We start from the raw sequence: 20,666 nt of genomic DNA on the forward strand, positions 1-20,666 counted from the left end.
ACAAATCAAGCATGAAGTCCAAGGAACTGTTTGTAGACCTCCGAGACAGGATTGTCTCGAGACACAAATCTGGGGAAGGGTACAGGAATATATAACTGCTGCTTTAAAGGTCCTAATGAGCACAGTGGCCTCCATCATCCATAAATGGAAGAAGTTCGGAACTACCAGGACTCTTCCTAGAGTTGGCCGGCCGTCTAAACTGAGCGATCGGGGGAGAAGGGCCCTAGTCTGGGAGGTGACCAAGAACCAGATGGTCACTCTGTCAGAGCTACAGCATTCCTCGGTGGAGAGAGGAGAACCTTCCAGAAGGACAACCATCTCTGCAGCAATCCACCAATCAGGCCTGTATGGTAGAGTGGTCAGACGGAAGCCACTCCTTAGTAAAAAGCACATGGCAACCTGCCTGGAGTTTGCCAAAATGCACCTGAAGGACTCTCAGACCTTGAGACACAAAGATTGAACTCTTTGGCGTAAATGCCAGGCGTTATGTTTGGAGGAAACCAGGCACCGATCACCAGGCCAATACCATCCCTACAGTGAAGCATGGTGGTGGCATCATCATGCTGTGGGGATGTTTTTCAGCGGCAGGAACTAGGAGACTAGTCAGGATAGAGGGAAAGATGAATACAGCAATGTACAGAGACATCCTGGATGAAAACCTGCTCCAGAGCGCTCTTGACCTCAGACTGGGGCGACGGTTCATCTTTCAGCAGGACAACGACCCTAAGCACACAAACAAGATATCAAAGGAGTAGCTTCAGGACAACTCTGTGAATGTCCTTGAGTGTCCCAGCCAGAGCCCAAACTTGAATCCAATTGAACATCTCTGGAGAGATGTGAAAATGGCTGTGCACCGACGTTTCCCATCCAACCTGATGGAGCTTGAGAGGTGCTGCAAAGAGGAATGGGCGAAAATGCCCAAAGATAGGTGTGCCAAGCTTGTGGCATCATATTCAAAAAGACTTGAGGCTGTAATTGCTGCCAAAGGTGCATCAACAAAGTATTGAGCAAAAGCTGTGAATACTTATGTACATGTGATATCTCAGTTTGTTTGTTTTTTATTAAATTTGCAAAATAAATTTTTACACGTTGTCATTATGGGGTATTGTGTGTAGAGTTTTGAGGACAAAAATGAATTTATTCCATTTTGGAATAAGGCTGTAACATAACAAAATGTGGAAAAAGTGAAGCGTTGTGAATACTTTCCGGATGCACTGTATATAGGTATATACTCGAGTATAAGCAGAGTTTTCAGCACATTTTTTGTGCTGAAAAAGCCGCCTCGGCTTATACTCGAGTGATGCTCCAGGACCAGCGGGCCGCGGTGCAGACTGTCTCTGTGACACAGCTGCACCGTGTGTGTAGCGCAGACCGGACAGAGTTCGGTCAGCACTACACAGTGCCAAACACACAACCGCCGGCAACAGCAGCTGTGGGTTTGTTGTAACTAGCAGCCGATGAGAGTCTGTCAGACTCTCATCGGCTACTGCTGCTCCCACTGCGGGAGCCATCTTCCGGCTCCCGCAGTGGGTAATGGGAGAGACGTCATGACCTCTCCCATAATGCAAAGCGGCCGGAGGAGCCTGTAGCAGCGTCGAGACCAGGGGCGGGGTTTCAGGTAAGTGTTTTTTTTTATTTTATTGCATCTCTCTCTACTGGGGGGGGGGGGCTACTACTGGGGGCACTACCAGGGGGGGGGGAATATTACTACTGGGGGCACTACCAGGGGGGCGGGATATTACTACTGGGGGCACTACCAGGAGGGTGGGATATTACTACTGGGGGCACTACTGGGGGGGGGGATATTATTACTGGGGGCACTACCAGGGGGGGGGGAATATTACAACTGGGGGCAATACCAGGGGGGGATATTACTACTGTGGGTACTACCAGGGGGGGATATTACTACTGGGGGCACTACCAGGGGGGGGGATATTACTACTGGGGCACTACCAGGGGGGGGACATTACTACTGGGGGCACTACCAGGGGGGATATTACTACTGGGGGCACTACCAGGGGGGGATATTACTACTGGGGGCACTACCAGGGGGGGGGATATTACTACTGGGGCACTACCAGGGGGGACACATTACTACTGGGGGCACTACCAGGGGGGATATTACTACTGGGGGCACGACCAGGGGGGGATATTACTACTGGGGGCAATACCAGGGGGGGGATATTACTACTGTGGATACTACCAGGGGGGGGGAGGAATATTACTACTGGGGGCACTACCAGGGGGGGGATATTACTACTGGGGGCACTACCAGGGGGGGGATATTACTACTGGGGGCACTACCAGGGGGGGGGGATATTACTACTGGGGCACTACCAGGGGGGACACATTACTACTGGGGGCACTACCAGGGGGGATATTACTACTGGGGGCAATACCAGGGGGGGGATATTACTACTGTGGATACTACCAGGGGGGGGGGAATATTACTACTTGGGGCACTACCAGGGGGGGGATATTACTACTGGGGGCACTACCAGGGGGGGGGGGATATTACTACTGGGGCACTACCAGGGGGGATATTACTACTGGGGGCACGACCAGGGGGGATATTACTACTGGGGGCACGACCAGGGGGGGATATTACTACTGGGGGCACTACCAGGGGGGGATATTACTACCGGGGGCACTACCAGGGGGGGATATTACTACTGGGGGCACTACCAGGGGGGGATATTACTACTGGGGGCACTACCAGGGGGGGATATTACTACTGGGGGCACTACCAGGGGGGGGATATTACTACTGGGGGCACTACCAGGGGGGGGATATTACTACTGGGGGCACTACCAGGGGGGGGATATTACTACTGGGGGCACTACCAGGGGGGGATATTACTACTGGGGGCACTACCAGGGGGGGATATTACTACTGGGGGCACTACCAGGGGGGGATATTACTACTGGGGGCACTACCAGGGGGGGATATTACTACCAGTAGCTGCTGCATTTCCCACCCTAGGCTTATACTCGAGTCAATTAGTTTTCCCAGTTTTTTGTGGTAAAATTAGGTACCTTGGCTTCTATTCGGGTCGACTTATACTCGAGTATATACGGTAACTTACCGCTGCCATTAGTCACAGTGATTTAGTAAAGGGATATCTGTTAAGAAAGGAAAACAATTAATCTCTTCATTCGTACCAATGGCAGATCCTGTGGGAATAAAAAGACAGGAAACAATGAGGTGGGAGAGGTTACTGAACCAACTCATTTACTAATGTTAAGCGAGAGCAATAACTTACTGTAGCAAAAGCCAATTTCCTGTTGTAGCACAGGTACCACCCTGATCGGCTATTTATGCTAGCAGATGATCATTGGTGGGCACCAAGCTCAGAGTTCTTTCTAGCACCCTGCACCTGTCACAACCCGTGCAGTTCCTCTTTCCTGCCTGGGGTGTCACTCTCTACTCTGGTGCTTCTAGCACACTCTGGTCTGTATCTCAGCAGTTTCTTGCATCAGCTGAGTGCGCTAGAAGCACCAAAGCAGAGAGTGACACCCCAGGCAGGAAAGAGGAAGTGTACTACAAGTGCATGTGTAAAAAAAAAAAAAAAAACATGGGAGAAATATGATTATTTACTTATCGAAAAAATCTTTTCCTTGGAGTCAATCTGCCTTACATCTGGGTTATGTATAGTGGTGGGTGGAGTCGGACACTAACTAATTGAAACTGGCTCCCATCCCCCATATATCCCCTCTCTTACCACCGTAAGCTCAGGCTAATGTTTAACAAAGGCAGAGGAGAGACACGGGAAAAAAAAAACGCAGAAAACAACAGGTCTCCAGTATGAAAAGCCAAAACAAGGGAGAGTCCACGGCATCCCCCCAGATGGAATCCAAGGAAAAGATTTTATGGTAAGTAAAAATCACATTTCCTTTTATCATTCTCCTGGGTGATGCCTTACATCTGGGTGATATACCAAAGCCAATTAATTAAGAGTGTGGGGGGGGGTTTAGGGGAGAGAGTGTCGAAACCAACTGCTCTAGTAATTTTCTGTCCAACACTGGCATCTCTTGCGCCGAATGTATGGAAGCGGTAAAATTTTGTGAAATTGTGTACGGATGACCAGGTAGCTGCTTTGTAGAGCTGCTGAAACGAGGCACCATGCCATACTGCCCAAGAAGCTCTAACAGCACAAGTCGAATGAGCCCGAATTGAGGCCGGAACAGTCACATTCGAGGACAAATGTGCTGCCTAATGGCAGAAGAGACCCATCTAGCCATGGACCCTTTTGAGGCAGGTCAGCCTCTTTTTGGTGCATCAAGCAACACCAACAGGGAATCCGTACACCTCAAAGACGCAGTACGGTCCAAGTAAATGTGTAACGTACCACATCCAACAGTGCTAAGGAAGACACTTCATTAGTCACTGAATGCTGACAAAAACCGATACCACTATTGCGTAACACTACACTATCCTCATGAAAAATGATAAGCGGAGCTTTACATGAAAGAGCCGCTAATTCAGATACTCTTCTGGCCGAGGCAATGGCCAAAAGGAAAACAACCTTCATAGTGAGATATCACAATTTTACAGACTCCAAAGGCTGGAATGGTGCCATTTGGAGAGCCTCAAGGAGGAACATAAGGAGGCTTATTGCAAAGAACCCCCTGCAAGGTCTGAACTTCTGGAATGGTAGCCAGTTTCCTCTGAAACAGGATCAATAAGGCCGAAATCTGTCCTTTAAGAGCAGACAATTGCAAACTTTACCAACCCGTCCTCCAAAAAAAGACAAGAGTCAAGACACTTTGGAACTTTTCCGGTTTGAACTTGTGTTGTTCACACCAAGAAATGTATATCTTCCATATCAGATGACAGATCTGGGAAGTAACTGGCTTACTAGCCTGTATCATGGTTTTCACCACATACTCTAAAAGCCCCTTGGCCCACAGAATCTTGGATTCAAGAAGCATGCCGTCAAAGCCAAGCAAGGCAAATATGGGTGACGGCATGAGCCCTGAAGCAACAGATCTGGACGCAGACGATACGGAACTTCTGCCAACATGCTCTAAAGAGCTGTGTACCAATGATGGCGTGGCCAGTCTGGAGCTACCAGACTGGTCGGACACGCCACCTGTCGAATCAACTGAATTACCCTTGGTAACATTACCAGAGGTGGAAAGATGTATTCCAGCTGGAACCCCCAAGGCGCTGTCATGGCATCCACCAGAACTGCCTGAGGATCCTGGAAGCGCGATCCGTACTTTGGAAGCTTCTTGTTGAGATGAGAAGCCATCAAATCTATATCTGGAGATCCCCATCTAGCAACTATTTCTGCAAACACCTCCTGGTGTAATTCGCATTCTCCTGGGTGCACACTGTGGCGACTTAAAAAGTCCGCCTCAGAGTTGTCCACCCCTGGAATGTAAATTGCTGAAATAGCCGAAATCCAATTTTCTGCCCAATGAAGTATGTGAGAAACTTCCCTCATTGCAAGCCAGCTGTGTGCCACCCTGCTTGTAGGCAGACCGGTCTCCTGGACAGACCAAACCCTTGTAAGTGTCCATCCAGAACCACCGCCCCCATCCTGTAAGGCTGGCATCTGTGGTGACATCTGCCTGTTTAATCGAGGGTCTGGTTTTACCCATCGATGAAGCAATACTGGTTTTACCCATCGATGAAGCAATAGGTTTTGTAGAGGTCAGGCGTGAAATCTGCCAAAAGAAACTGCTTTGAATGAAGCTACCATTTTCCCCAATATCTGCATGGCCCTTCAAACCGAGATATAAGACATCTGTAAAATGGTCCTCTCTCTTGATTGCAGATCCTGAAATTTTGCCTGAGGAAACAAACACTTTTTGACACAGGGTGTCGAAGAGTAAACCCAAAAATACCATACACTGGGATGGAATTAAATTTTATTTGGGAAAATTGATGATCCAACCGAATCTCTGGAGCATGCCTATTGTAATCTGAAGGTGTTGTTGTAATAGAGGTATTGAGGGAGCTCTTAGCAACAAATCATCCAGATAACCCAACGCATTTATACCCCCTCTTCTGTACCTGAGTATTATCTAACAAAGCGCCACCTATATAGATTAGAGCTTCCGAAATCTGATCAGCCGAGTCAGCTTCAGATTTCTCCCCTATTTGAAAACCACTAATCATCTGATTTATCCAATGACCGATAGCCTTTACCACCTAGACGCTGGACAGAATTGGCCGCAGCGATACTCCTGACAAGGTGAATAAAGATTTAAGAACAGTCTCATTCTTCCTATCCATAGGATCCTTAAGAGTTGTGTAGTGGGGATAACCGTATTTAACCAACCTAGCTATAGGAGCATCCACCATAGGTGGAACTTTCCATTGTTTGGTATCCTCTTCTGATAAAGGATAAAAGACCCTTATATTTTTTCGGAATACGGAATCAGGTTTTAACCAGTCTTCCTTTAATATTTCTTCAAAATGAGAACATTTCTGGAAAAACCGAAACCTGTTTCTTCTTACGTTTAAAGAAAGACACTGCAATAGTCTCTGGCATAGCTGCCTCCTGTAACTGTAGAGTTTCCCTGACAGCGGCCATCAACATAGAAACTCCTGAATCTGACTGGAAGTCACTCTCCCAGTTTGAGGTGTCCTCCCAGTCATAATCCAATTCCCCCTCCTCCTGTGAAGAAGCAGCAGAAGCCTCTTCTGGAGGAACTGTAGAGGAATGTGACCGTTTTTTAGCGGCTGTGGTTCCTGCAGACGGTGCCATTTTATCTAACGACTCCGCCATCTAAGCGAGACACCGTCTCATATTCTGGGCTCTACTGAGGGAACAGCCAAAAGAGGAGCTTGATCAGAGGATCTCACATAATTATCCTGATAGTGACGTAGTTCACCTATGGCACCTGCCATAGTTCTAGCCCAATCAGGCGGCATCGACTTTTCAGCTGAACATTTTGATAATGAAACCCATTGTGAACAACCCGCACAGGGCGACCCTTGGTCGTTACCCTTTGGAAATTTCTTTTTTCTCACATTTTGCACAAATACAAACAGAAACTTGTTTCTTAAGGCGCACATCCACTAGCAGATATTGTCGACTGAACGATAACGACATCGTTATCGTTCGGTCGTCCATTAATCGGGCACTAAAATGTTGGAAATGACCAGTGATGCACGCTTCAGCTGGTCGTTTCCAGCATCAATCATCGGCTGAACATGCCGGTCAATCTACCGGTAACAATAGACTGACCATGTTCGGGGATGACAGAGGGTGCCTACACTGAACGACTAATCGTTCAGTGTAGGCAGATGGGGGAACGACGGTACGATTATGATGTCGTAATCGTACTGTCTGTCCCGGGTCGCCTAGTGGATTTGCGGCATTAGAACCCTTGTCGTACTTATCCATACTGAGGAAGAAAGACAAGTCTACTCCAAACAGATAGCTACCTAAATACTAATAGGAGAACTGCAGCCCCAAATGAATAGAAAAGACAGAGGTTTAAGAAGACTCCTATTCACCCATTTGTTTAAATGCAATAAAATCCCTGGCCGTAAGACCAATTCTTTGTCAATAAACCAAGGGTAAATACAATGTCACACACATATACCCCTGTAAGTTAATGCCTGACTATCAATGATAACAGTGCAGTAACAATAAGCCCAGAACACCAGGTTAACTACATATAGTAAAAGTCCTGGTTATGCTGCTATTTGCTAGTCAGGCCTCCATCCCCCAGTACCCACTGTTTCCAACGGGTCCTCAGCTGCTGTGGCTTTCAGCAGCCTGCAATTTATGAAATAAATACCTGGGGAAGTGGAGTCGTGGCCGTCCGTAGTGTCCTGCTAATTCAGGACACCTGTGCATAGCCTCCGGCGTCCGCGACCTGATGACGTCACTGATGCGCGACTACACGTGCAGTCGGTGATTAACTCACAACTTTCTCGAGCGCCCGCTATCCTCGATGATGTCACCTGCCGCGCGCACTCTCATCTGTGCTTTCAACAGCCTGAAAAATAATTGTGGCCGCACCTGATGACATCACCGCTGTGTGCCTGCATGTGTCATCGGCGTCCTGGAACCGGCAAAGCCCATCTCTCTAATAAAGCAGCCGCATGTTGCTGCATTTATAACCCTCTTCCTACTGCGAGGATTGAAGCAGTGCTGTGCTGAGTAGCCCCTGGAGAAGTGAAACAAGCCTGCTCTACAGGATCTGCTCAAAAGCAGTATAATGGCAACAAGATTTAAACACTTAGGGGCATATTCAATTAGCCGCAAAAAGTCGGCGAAGTTTTGCCTTCCGGACTTTACGCCTACATTGTGTGTTTTTGGAGAAAATACTTTTAGTGCGCACGGCCGCTTTTCGCCCTATTCAATTCCAAAGGACGCGAAAACAGGACCCGGCAAAACTCAAACAGGCGAAAAGTGCTGTCAGTTTTGGGGAAATCAACCTGAAACCCCCCAAAAGATGCACTAACATTGGGGACCACTATATATACCCCCGACTAGCCCTACTGAAGGTATTTGGGGTACTTTAATGCTCAAAATACCTGCTACTTAGCGTCTTTGCAGAAGTGGTGAAGAATGGGTTTCAGCAGGGTTTTTTTGTTTAAATAAGTAGTCCCACCAAATTTGGGCAACAAGAAAATGGTTGCTACAATATTTTAAAGTTGCTAAAGTGAAGTTTTAAAAAAAAAAAAAGTTAAAAATTCACCTTCCGCAAGCACCTGCAATCTTAAAAACACCTGGGGCAAACTTGGGGACCCCCCTGGAGTCTATTTTCCTAATTTTTTATTTTGTCCCCCAATTTTGGACTTTTTCGCACCCTTTTTCAAAGTCATTTTTAGGGGTGTCCTTAAGTTTTTATTAAACTTTTATTGACAGTTTACCTTTGCGGGGCTGTCCCAAGACTGCAGGGGGGTTCCCGCCCTTTTTTTCACCAGCTTTCAGAGGCGAATCTTTTCCACCCATTCCAATGCATTGACTTCCCGCACTGGCGAAAAGGCTTTGCAATTGAATACGGAGATAAGTTTTCGCCTGGCGGAATGACGTCACCGGTGAAAACTTTTCGCCGAAAACAGCTTCTCGCAGCTAATTGAATAGGCGCCTTAGTAACAAATCTTACCTTTTTGCCTGCGGCCTCTTCAGATGTGTGTCTGGATTGGCGAGAGACCCAGGGACACGGCAGTTTGGTGACTGTCTCAGGGGCTGTCTTTAGAGTGGGTTACAGGTTCACACAAAACCTCTAATCTATAGAACTCCCCACTCTGTTGGTGCTTGTCGGCTGTCTCCAGAAACTAAACACCCAAATTCAAAACATGAAAGAAATAAAACCTAACTGAAAGCTATAAACCTATCTAGCTAGTGCCTTACTCAAAGTCACTAAAAACAAGACTGAGCTTACGGTAGTAAGGGAAAAGTTATATATGGGGTGGGAGCCAGTTTCAATTAGTTAGTGTTAGTCACCATACATAACCCAGATGTAAGGCATCCCCCAGATGGATGATAAAGGGAAATGTATTACAGGTTGGGACCAGGGGTATTTTGGTTATCGGAATCTTCCGTATTTTGGAATATTTGCATACCATAATGAGATATCTTGGGAATGGGACCCAAATCTAACCACAGAATGCTGTTATGTGTTATATACACCTTATACACACAGCCTGCAGGTCATTTTTTACAATATTTTTTATAAATATGTGCATCAAAAAAAAGTTTGTGTCCATACATGAAATTCATTTATATTTCATATACACCTTATACACACAGCCTGAAGGTTATTTCATACTATATTTTTTATAATTTTTTGTCTTAAACAAAGTTTATGTACATTGAACCATCTCAGTCATGCTAAAAAATATGAGATATGGTAAGAACTTACCTTTGTTATCTCTATTTCTACGAAGTCCATAGGGTTCCACAGTATACCTTGGGGTATAGGTGATGACGTCAGGCATCGGGCACCATAGAGTTAAGTTTCAGCCTCCCAGGATGCACTAGGGTTCCCCTCCTATACCCCGCCCCCGAGCCAAGGCATCTCAGTTAAGTACCAAGCCATAGGCCGGAGGAGGAGAAGGAAGAGAGAGAAGAAAGATCTGGACACACACAAGAATCACATTCTCATCAGAGGGAGACGGAAAAACCGGTGACCAGAGTAAAGCCCATCTGCAGCACAGGTGCGACAGGACGGGAGTCCTGTGGAACCCTATGGACTTCGTAGAAATAGAGATAACAAAGGTAAGTTCTTACCATATCTCATATTTTCAACTTCAGGGTCCATAGGGTATCCACAGGATACCTTGGGTATGTCCCAAAGCAGTATCCTTTAAGGGTGGGGACGCTCCTGTGCTGAAAGGAGAATCCGCCGCCCGAAGGAAGCATCCTGAGAGGCGAAGGTGTCAAACCTGTAATACCTCACGAAGGTATGGACAGAGGACCACGTAGCAGCCTTGCAGATCTGGACTGCAGAGGCACCACGTCGAGCTGCCCACGAAGGACCCACAGACCTAGTGGAATGAGCCTTCACAGAAGGAGGAACCGGCAGGCCTTCATGAAGATAGGCTTCAGAAATTGCCATACGGATCCAGGCTGCCAAAGTTTGCTTTGAAGCAGGCCAACCCTTTTTACGGAAGCCATAGAGGACAAACAAGGCGTCCGACTTCCTAAACGAAGAAGTGCGGTCAACATAAGTCCTTAAGGCCCGCACAACATCCAAAGTGGCCTCACCCACTGAAAGACCAGGTGAGTTAAAAGCCGGAACAACTATTTCCTTATTAACATGAAACTGGGAAACAACTTTGGGAAGAAATTCAGGACGAGTGCGTAGCACTGCCCTATTCCCATGAAAAAATCAAGAAAGGGGTCTACAAGAGAGAGCCCCTAAATCAGAAACACGTCTGGCCGAAGCTATGGCCAGAAGGAAAACAGTCTTAGCTGTTAGCCATTTAAGATCCACTGAGCCCAGTGGTTCAAACGGCGGTCCTTGGAGAGCCCTCAGGACCACAGTCAAGTCCCAAGGCGCAACAGGTAGAACAAAAGGCGGCTGAATACGCAGAACGCCCTGAATAAAGGTGCGCACATCAGGAAATGTAGCAATCCTACGGTGAAACCAGACAGACAGGGCCGAAACCTGCACCTTCAAAGAAGCAAGGCGAAGCCCATGGTCTAGTCCCGCTTGTAGGAAGGCGAGTACCCGAGACAGACGAAACTCCCGCGGTGCATAACCTCTCGGTCGACACCACTGGAAGAACGTATACCACACGCGATGGTATATTCTTGCGGAAGACGGTTTCCGAGCTCTTAGCATGGTCCGCACTACAGAGCTGGAAAACCCCCTGGACCTTAACATGGCCGTCTCAACAGCCACGCCATCAAAGACAGCCGAGTCAGGTCCGGGTGAAGACAAGGACCCTGTGACAGAAGGTCCGGTCGTAGCGGCAACCGCAGAGGACTGTCCACGGACAAAACCTGAAGGTCTGAGAACCAGTGCCGTCTGGGCCATGCGGGAGCTATCAACAGGAGCGTCCCTCCTTCCTGTTTGAATTTCCGGATTACCCAAGGAAGAAGGGAAACCGGAGGAAAGAGATAAGCAAACCGGAACGTCCACCGGACGGACAGAGCATCCACCAGAGACGCCTCTTCATCCTTGTGCGAGATCCGTACACCGGCAACTTGTTGTTGTGCCGGGACGCCATGAGGTCGATCTCTGGAAGACCCCACCTGTCCACCAGCAATTGAAAAATGTCCGGGTGTAGGGACCATTCCCCTGAGAAAGTCCGCCTCCCAGTTTAGCACTCCCGGGATGAAGACCGCTGATATGGCCGGAAGATTGCGCTCCGCCCATACCAGGATCCGAGACACCTCTACGAGAGCGGCCGGACTTCGGGTTCCTCCTTGCCGGTTTATGTAGGCGACGGTGGTAGCGTTGTCCGACTGGACCTGCACTGGGCGACCCTGGAGAACCCGATGTGCCTGCTGGAGAGCATTGAAAACCGCTCGGAGTTCCAAGATGTTTATTGGAAGCTCCGCTTCTGCCGGAGTCCACCTGCCCTGGAACAAGTGTGGACCCGAACCTGCTCCCCAGCCCCGAAGACTGGCGTCCGTTGTCAACAGGACCCAATTCGCCACCCATAACGGACGACCCTGTTGAGATGGGTCGTCTGCAACCACCAGGCAAGGGACAGGCGAACCTCCGGAGTGAGCACTATCGCCTGGGATTTCAGAGACTGAGGCAGTCCATTCCATTTGGACAGGATCAGATGCTGCAGAGGTCTGGAATGAAACTGGGCATATTCCACCATGTCGAATACCGACACCATGGAGCCCAGTAACCTCATCGCCGAGTGCAGAGACACCCGGCGGCTCTGCGGACAACTGCGCACCATCGACTGTAAGGCAGCCATCTTTTCCCCCGTCACAAAGATCCTCTGCTGTCCCGAGTCCAATAAGGCTCCGAGGTGCAGAATCCGCTGAGACGGGATCAGGGAGGACTTCTGCCAGTTTATCAACCAGCCGTGCCGTTGCAGTAGCGCAATGGTCAGGTCCAAGTGGTGAAGGAGCTCCGGAGATCCTGCCACTAAGAGAAGGTCGTCCAAGTACGGCAACATGCGGACCCCCTGCAGCCGCAGAGAAACCGCCATGACCGCCATCACCTTGGTGAAAACACGTGGTGCTGTCGCCAGGCCAAAAGGTAACGCTCGGAACTGAAAGTGGTCGCTGCGGATTGCAAACCTGAGGAACTGCTGATGCAAAAGAATAGGGACATGCAGGTAAGCGTCCTGTATGTCCAATGACACCATGTAGTCCCCAGGTTCCATCGCCAGAATGATGGACCGTAGGGTCTCCATCCGAAACTTCGGCACCCGCAAAGATTTGTTGAGAGCTTTGAGGTTGAGAATCGGACAAAATCACCCCTTGGGTTTCTGCACCAAAAAGAGATTGGAATAGAAACCCTGGCCCCTCTGGGAGAATGGAACAGGCACTATAACTCCAGCCTGGAGCATAGTGTGCAAAACCTTGCGCAGCTCCGTGGCTTTGTTCCGGTCTGATGGTAGACCCGTGGTGAAAAATCGAGCCGGGGGTCTGTGCCGGAAGGAGAGGGCATACCCGTGTGAGACCACCTCGAGAACCCAAATGTCTGTCGTGGTGACCGACCAACACCGGGCGAACTGCAGCAGGCGGCCTCCCACTTTGGGATCCCCCAAAGGGAGGCCTGGACCGTCAGGCCGCAGGCTTGTCATCTGGCTTAGGGGCCGGACGTCTGGTACTCCAGGCCTGTTTCCGGGGCTTGGCCGATTTCTTGGACTCTGTCTTAGGCCTACCCTGGGCCCTATAAAACCGAAAGGATGGAGTACCTGAACGAGAAGGAACAGCAGCCGACGGGAGACATGCCGATTTAGCTGCCGCCAGCATGGCTACAATCTTATCCAGGTCCGGACCGAAGAGAACTTCTCCGTAAAAAGGCAACGCCTCCAAACCCTTTTTGGCATCAGCGTCCGCCTTCCAGGATCGCAACCACAAGGTGCGACGAGCAGCCACAGCTGCCGAAGAAATTCGAGACGCCAGGGTACTAACATCCAAGGCCGCTTCGTTGATATAAGTGGCCGAATCCCGGAGATTGCCGATCAACTCCGTCTGCTCAGCCGAACAGGAGAGGAAAATCACTTTCAGACATAATGGTAAGTATGTGACCCCTCTCACTGATACTTGTTAGTATAGTGTGAGACCACCCTGCAAGCAGCGCACCGCAAGGGCTTTAGCAGAAAGAACAGGGACAGATAAATGCTGACAGATAGAAAATGAAAGTACAGGCAGCAGATGCTAGCATAGGTCACATACAATGCAAAGAAATCAATTCCTGCACTATCAGCACTGATCCTCAACTACAGACTCAGAGCCTGGTAGGACACAGCGCTGCATACACAGACCTTATCCAACGGAGGAGAGGTATGCAGGGCGACCCAGACCACGATGCCACCGTTCTTCAGCGTCCAGCAGCGCTCACCATGCTTCTTCCAAAGATGGCCACCGAGGAGCAGAGAGGAGGCTGGCCTGGGGGAGGAGCGCTGACACAGGACCAGTCAGCGTGTGCAGAGAGGGCTGTGTGCAGCGGGGGAGGCGCCGGCTGTGAGACAGGGAAGGCGCGCTCCCCTGGCATGCATTTAACCCCTTGGACGCCGCAGCGCTACCGCTCTGCCGCGGTCCTGCTGTCCCAGGGGGGTAGTGGAGGCGCAGTTTAGAACCTGGCTCCACGCTGCAGCCAGTCCCTAGGGAGCCCCCTACCTGGGGACTCTGGACCATGTAACAGCGGGGACCCACCGCGGGACCCCGCTGCTTACCTTGCTGTCCCCCTTGATTCCGGCCATGGTCCTGAACATCTGGGGTCACCGCTAGCTGTGACCCCAGATGCCTACCAGCATCCCCGGATCGGTACCGGCGTTCTGGTACCGGCGGGGGTGTAGGGAAGACAGCATGGACGTCAGTACTGACTGTCCATGCTGTACTTCCAGATGTGCAGCCACAGCTGCATTGAAGAAACTTCAGGGGCTCTTCATAGCCCCCCTCTAACAGGTGCATCCGACTCCGGCCGGGCACCAAACTAAACTGAGATGCCTTGGCTCGGGGGCGGGGTATAGGAGGGGGACCCTAGTGCATCCTGGGAGGCTGAAACTTAACTCTATGGTGCCCGATGCCTGACGTCATCACCTATACCCCAAGGTATCCTGTGGAAACCCTATGGACCCTGAAGTAGAAATATTCCGTATTTCGGAATATTCGGATATGGGAACTCGAACTGTATCTACAGTCACAAAATAAAGAAACAAGTGTACATTTGTTGTATTCTGTTAAAAATAAAATACCTGTTCCAACAACGCTGGCCATAATATATGACATTAATGCTCAGCAAACACCCTTTGGTTTAGTTTTTTTCTGACTCCATCAGTGAATTTTTAATACAGCCCTTTATTGGAAAGTGTCCCTTTATAGGAGAAGTGGTTCTTCAGTTCCATAACAGGGCAAGTGAGCGTTTTAATCACACGAACAATCACGAGTTAGTCACTCGCTTAGCGATCATGATTAAACCACGCTCTGAAGCAGAGAGGTAGAGAGAGAGATTTAAAATCTGGTCCTGGCACAGCTATTGAGGACCGCACTTCAAAATCTAATTTGTAAAATGTGATGAACCATACATTCCTGGTATGTCAGAACAGCTGTTAAACTCAGTAACACATTTATAATTTGCTGAATGGTCACTAACAAATTTCTGCAAGCAGCTCCAGGTCCTGCACTCCATTAAGGAAATAAATTGCTAGATATACAAGTTACAACCTAAATGAAGAAAACGCTAGCATGGAGCCTCTCACTAGTGCAACGGGGCCCCATTAGTCAGTATTTCTTGGCTTAGATTTTACAAGTTTATGAAGTCTGCAGGAGGAATGAAACATCATATAGTTCCTTAAAACATTCCGTGTTTTGTTAATGGTAATGAAAAAAAACAATATATCAGGTACTGGACCAGAATAATAGTTAGTTATTTCAGTGGTTTCCAAACTGTCTCAGTTAGAGGCACCCGTAGGGTCTCCATAATTTTTTCAAGGCACCCCGAAGCCGAAATAATCACCGAGCGGTCCCGTTTTTTTAAGTAGTTGGGTCAAAATAACGTAAAAAGTATTTAAAAAAGAGAAAACCTGTGCTATTCTTACCCATTGCCCCTCTCCATGTCTCTCTCCCATTGCCCCTCTCCATGTCGCTCTCCCATTGCCCCTCTCCATGTCGCTCTCCCATTGCCCCTCTCCATGCCTCTCTCCCATTGCCCCTCTCCGGGAAGCGGTTAATATCTCTACGATCGGGATACCGACTACTGAAATTCCGGCGCTGGAATCTTGGTCACCGAAAGAACACCGGCGCCAGAATCACGACATGACTGGGGATGACTACATCGGAATCCCAGCAGCCCCTCTCCATGTCGCTCTCCCATTGCCCCTCTCCATGTCGCTCTCCCATTGCCCCTCTCCATGTTGCTCTCCCATTGCCCCTCTCCATGCCTCTATCCCATTGCCCCTCTCCGGGATGCGGTTAATATCTCTACGATCGGGATGCCGACTACTGAAATTCCGGCGCTGGAATCTTGGTCACCGAAAGAACACCGGCGCCAGAATCACAACATGACTGGGGATGACTACATCGGAATCCCAGCAGCCCCTCTCCATGTCGCTCTCCCATTGCCCCTCTCCATGTCGCTCTCCCATTGCCCCTCTCCATGTCGCTCTCCCATTGCCCCTCTCCGGGATGCGGTTAATAATCCTACGATCGGGATGCCGACTACTGAAATCCCGGCGCTGGAATCCTGGTCACCGAGAGAACACCGGCGCCAGAATCATGACATGACTGGGGATGCCGACATCGGAATCCCAGCAGCTGGCATTCCGATCGTAAGACACTGGGACAAGGTAAGTATCAGCTGCGGGGGGTGGGTTTAGGTAGCCCAGGGGGACTTAACGTTAGTATGCAGGAGGGGGGAGGTTAGTGTAAAGCTCCAGACAGGGGGGGGTAGGTTCAGGCACCAACGCGGGGAGGTTAGGACCTAAAGGAGGAGAGTTAGGGTTAGGCACTTACCGGGAGGGTTAGGGTGCGGGGTAGGGAAGGTTAGGATAAGGGTACAAACAAGGAGGGTTAGGGGGTAAAGGACAGGGGAACAGTACTCACCGTACCCATGTCGGGATTACAACCATCGGGATGCCGCTGTCACTGTACTGGCAGCCGGCATCTACGTCTGTATTTCATACCGATTCCACCTCTCCATGTCTCTCTCCCATTGCCCCTCTCCATGTCTCAACCCCATTGCCCCTCTACATTTATGCCTCCCTTGGTTTTATCTGATTGCCGCATTAATAATACGGAAAGACTCGCAGATCGCACCCTATTACATAAGCCCCGAAGTGTCTGATCTCCCACAACGCACTGCATTGTAGGACCACTGGTAGCCGCTGTACTAACTGCCTGTTGCTTTGCAGTGACAGCTCTCCCCCCTGCTCATTGCAACCCCCCCACACAAAAAAGTAAAATTAAAAACACACAATGGCCAGCCTCTGAAGGCCAACGGGCGCTGCAGCACCCCAGGGAGCCGCAACTCAAAGATTGGGAACCACTGGATTATTTCTTTACCATGTCTACATACTGCAACAATAAATGGCGTCTAGCTGCATATAGTAGGAATTGAACAAGCCAGGCAACTTCCAGACTAGTGCTGCTACTTCCAATGAACGCTGCGGGCATTGCTCGTGCATAATTTCAGAAACAAACATCAGTCTTCATCAGAGTAGTTCCTGCCAAACATGCCGAAAGCATCTCCACTGTCATAGTGAAAGTGTTTTTCTGAGAGACCAGTGGTTCCCAAATTCGGTCCTCAAGGCACCCTAATAGTCCAGGTTTTAAGGATATCCATGCTTAAAGACAAATGTTTAAATCAAACTGACTGAAGTAGTAATTAAGTCACCTGGGCTCAAACAGGGATATCCTTGAAACCTGGACTGTTAGGGTGCCTTGAGGACCAGGTTTTGGGACCACTGCGCTAGATAAATTATTGGACAATAAAGTATACAATTATATTTCACAACTCAACTTCCTGTCCGTAAGACAACGAAGAGGACAGGGCCAGCAATACATAGAGGATGGAACAACAATAAGTTCTGAGTAGTGTATTAAGCAAGATACAACGGGATGTAGTTATGAGACCGACGGCCTCAATACTGACAAGGAACTTAAGATAGGCATTGAAATACCGACGCCTATCTTAATCCCGACGCCGGAACGAGGTAAGTCTGGGGCGTCCCTAGATTTAGACGTGGGGGGAGGGTTTGGTTTAGGGAGTGTAGCGGGGTTAGGGTTATCAGTGTTCTCCCCATGCTGTTTTTTGCGGGTGCGCCAACCGGCAAGAAACAGCCTACCACCCGGCCATTCGGAAGCCTGCAAGTGGGGACAGTATCTGGGAGCTGTATAAAAAGGTCCAGATCCTACAAAGTTTGCAGTTTTTTTCATAATCAGACGACTGGGCCTCTAATAAGAAGGGAATTAATAAAATGTTATTTCAAATCATTATAAGGTCACGGTTAGGCACCACTAATACCCCTTTTACACCGGAGCTAAAACCCGGGTTTTTGAAGGGTTAACCTGGGCAGCTCCCTGGTGTAAAAGGGCAGAGGGTTGGATCGCCGGGTCGAGTGACCCGGCAATCCAACCCAGGTAACTAGCAGGGTTTAACACGGGCATAGCCCGTGAAACCCTGCTGTGGGAACAGCGCACTCCGTGGTTACGAAGACCTGGAGTGCGCTGCTAGCCGGCCGATTGGTCCGGCTTCAGTGGCGCTTGGAGATGACGTCATCTCCAAGCGTCCACTTTCACTCCGCAAAATCCGGGTCTATGCAGACCCGACTGCGGTGTGAGCGGCGCTGACTCTGGAATGTCCCGAGTCAGCGCCGGCAAAATTTCGGGTCTGATCCGGATAGGAACTTTGTTCCAACTCCGGGTCAGACCCGGAATTTAGGTGGAAAAGGGGTATAAGGGAGGGTTGGGGGGAGGAAGAGGGTGCCGCCGGAACTTCATGCCCATTCCGATACAACATATACCAATGGGGATGTCTATTTGTTTTAGTCTACTGTATTGTGCCCAACCCTAGAAATAAGTGGGGAGATCTGCGGAGGATGAGGCAACTCTACCAGAAGTTTTACCTCACTTTCACGGCAAAGGGAGCTTCCACTCGGCACATCATTTGTGTGTACAGTACTCACTGCCTATGGAAAGTGCCTTCAGTATGACGCACCACAGACAGCCTATTGGCGACCATTCTCATCTCACAAAGCCTAGCAGTGCTGCCTCACAGCACTGAGCTCACGAGTTCAGTTTCTACTCCTGCCTCATTTCTGTGTTGAGTTTGTATGTTCTCCTCGTGTATGCTCTGGTTTCCTCCCATATTTTGCCAGAAGCCAGCTTAAGTGGCTTCTGACAAAAATTGATCACATGGTACCATTAATAATGAAAAATAACCTTTATTACAATATTTACCCCTATTAAAAAATAACATGGGTATAAGCGATCCTGTGGAAAGGATATTCAAAATAAATATATAAAACTTATCCTAAACATATTTTTGCAGTAAATCTAATCACTATTAGCTATAATGACCAGTGACAGCACTCCCCAGCACCATGGTGTGTGTACAGTACCCAATGCACCCTGTGACACCCTTCCCTTATATCTGCAGCACAGACCACAGATATACAGACAGATCCAATACACGGATTTACAGCCCACTTATGGCGCATGTAAGATTCTATACCATTATAACATATAGCTACAATGTCATCTGCTGCATAGGAGACGGGTGGGACTGGTCCTATATGCTGGCCGCCACACTTACCCGGGCCTACCTGGGGTGCGGGGTGCAAAGAGCCGGGTAAGCAACGTGCGGTATTGCAGCAGCCTCCCCGGCCGGGCCTGATGGTCACCTGATCCGCCAGACCGGGTCTGACTGGGGCGGAGCATGCGCAGTGACAGACAACCGACTAGGGGCATGCACTGTGATTTATCCACCCTAGCAGTGATATTATATATGTAATATATATATATATATATATATATATATATATATATATATATATATACACACCCTATGATACCTGTTAACAGCTAGCTTGCAATATACCACCTCCACCACACTAGGCATAATGACTGTATGCTCATCATTCACCTTAACCTTCATTGCATCAGTTCTACAGTACCTAGAATATATAATATATATTACTGCTGGCTAATCCCCTAACTGTACAGATTTAGATAGGACAGTCCCAATATGTAGGCGTTGTCCCGCCTTCATGCTTTGTCATTCAGAGCTTGACTGAGAGAGACGAGTCCTGTAAAATAATTGTGCCCTTTACAGGTGAGTGAGGGGCAGTCCAACGCATTAAAGCACTATGCATGCCCTGGTGCTGTGACAATGTCTCCATCACATAGAAGCATCTCGCCGTCGCCATGTCCCCTCTGCCGATTCCCAGCTTTCCGAAGTTGGGTTGTATGCTGATGAGAAGTATATGTACTCTCCATTTAGTCCTGTCTACTACTATTTAGCTGCAGGACTGCAACGTATTACGGATGTGAGATAGCGGGTAGTGGGCATCTCTATGCTGGCTGTGCGATTGCAGTCATTAGCATATTTTCGAAGCAGGCCTGCGTGCGAAATCGCAGCTGCGATCGCAATAGCGATTCGTAATGAATCAGGCCCTCAGAGACTTTAATCCTCAAGCAGGGAATGCATGGTGTAGTTGTCCTTATATAGCCCTGGTGGTGGGGATTCCAGTCTGTTCCGGATACCCTATACTGCCATTCCCTGGCCTGTTTGTAATGTCAGCTGGCAGTGGCCGTAATGCTGATACAGCTGAAAGAAAAACAGTCTCCGGATCCTAAAAGGGGTCGACCGGCACAGGAACTGATGCAATGGTCACTGCAAGACGCAGCAGTATGTGACAAGGGAATTGGTATGAAATACCGTCGGGCTGCCGCTGCCGGCGGTTCGATTCCCGGCAGCCCGACATCAGCAGAGATCCCGGCAGCGGAAGCCCGACAGTGCTGGAAATCCCGATCGTGGATAGGTAAGTATTGTCTAACCCTAACCCTCCTTAGGGTTAGGGTTAGACAACCCTCCTGACTGATTTTACTG

The 20,666-nt window shown here is 49.1% G+C and overlaps 1 protein-coding gene across 4 annotated transcripts in view; it reads right to left on the minus strand.

Moving 5' to 3' along the window:
- Positions 1 to 19,488, minus strand: part of TDRD15 (tudor domain containing 15) — a 62,217-nt gene extending 42,729 nt beyond the window's left edge. For 2 of the 4 annotated variants that reach the window (XM_088480274.1, XM_088480271.1), the window contains exon 1: positions 19,381 to 19,488. The gene's annotated coding sequence lies outside the window, so the exon portion shown is untranslated. Of the gene's footprint in view, positions 1 to 3,085; positions 3,117 to 19,370 lie in introns of those variants that run through there. The other 2 variants (XM_088480272.1, XM_088480273.1) reach the window with 2 other exon arrangements.
- Between the last annotated feature and the right edge of the window lie 1,178 nt (positions 19,489 to 20,666).

This window comes from Taudactylus pleione, unplaced genomic scaffold (genome assembly GCF_031769625.1).
Source record: "Taudactylus pleione unplaced genomic scaffold, aTauple2 ptg000252l, whole genome shotgun sequence".
NCBI lineage: Eukaryota > Metazoa > Chordata > Amphibia > Anura > Myobatrachidae > Taudactylus > Taudactylus pleione.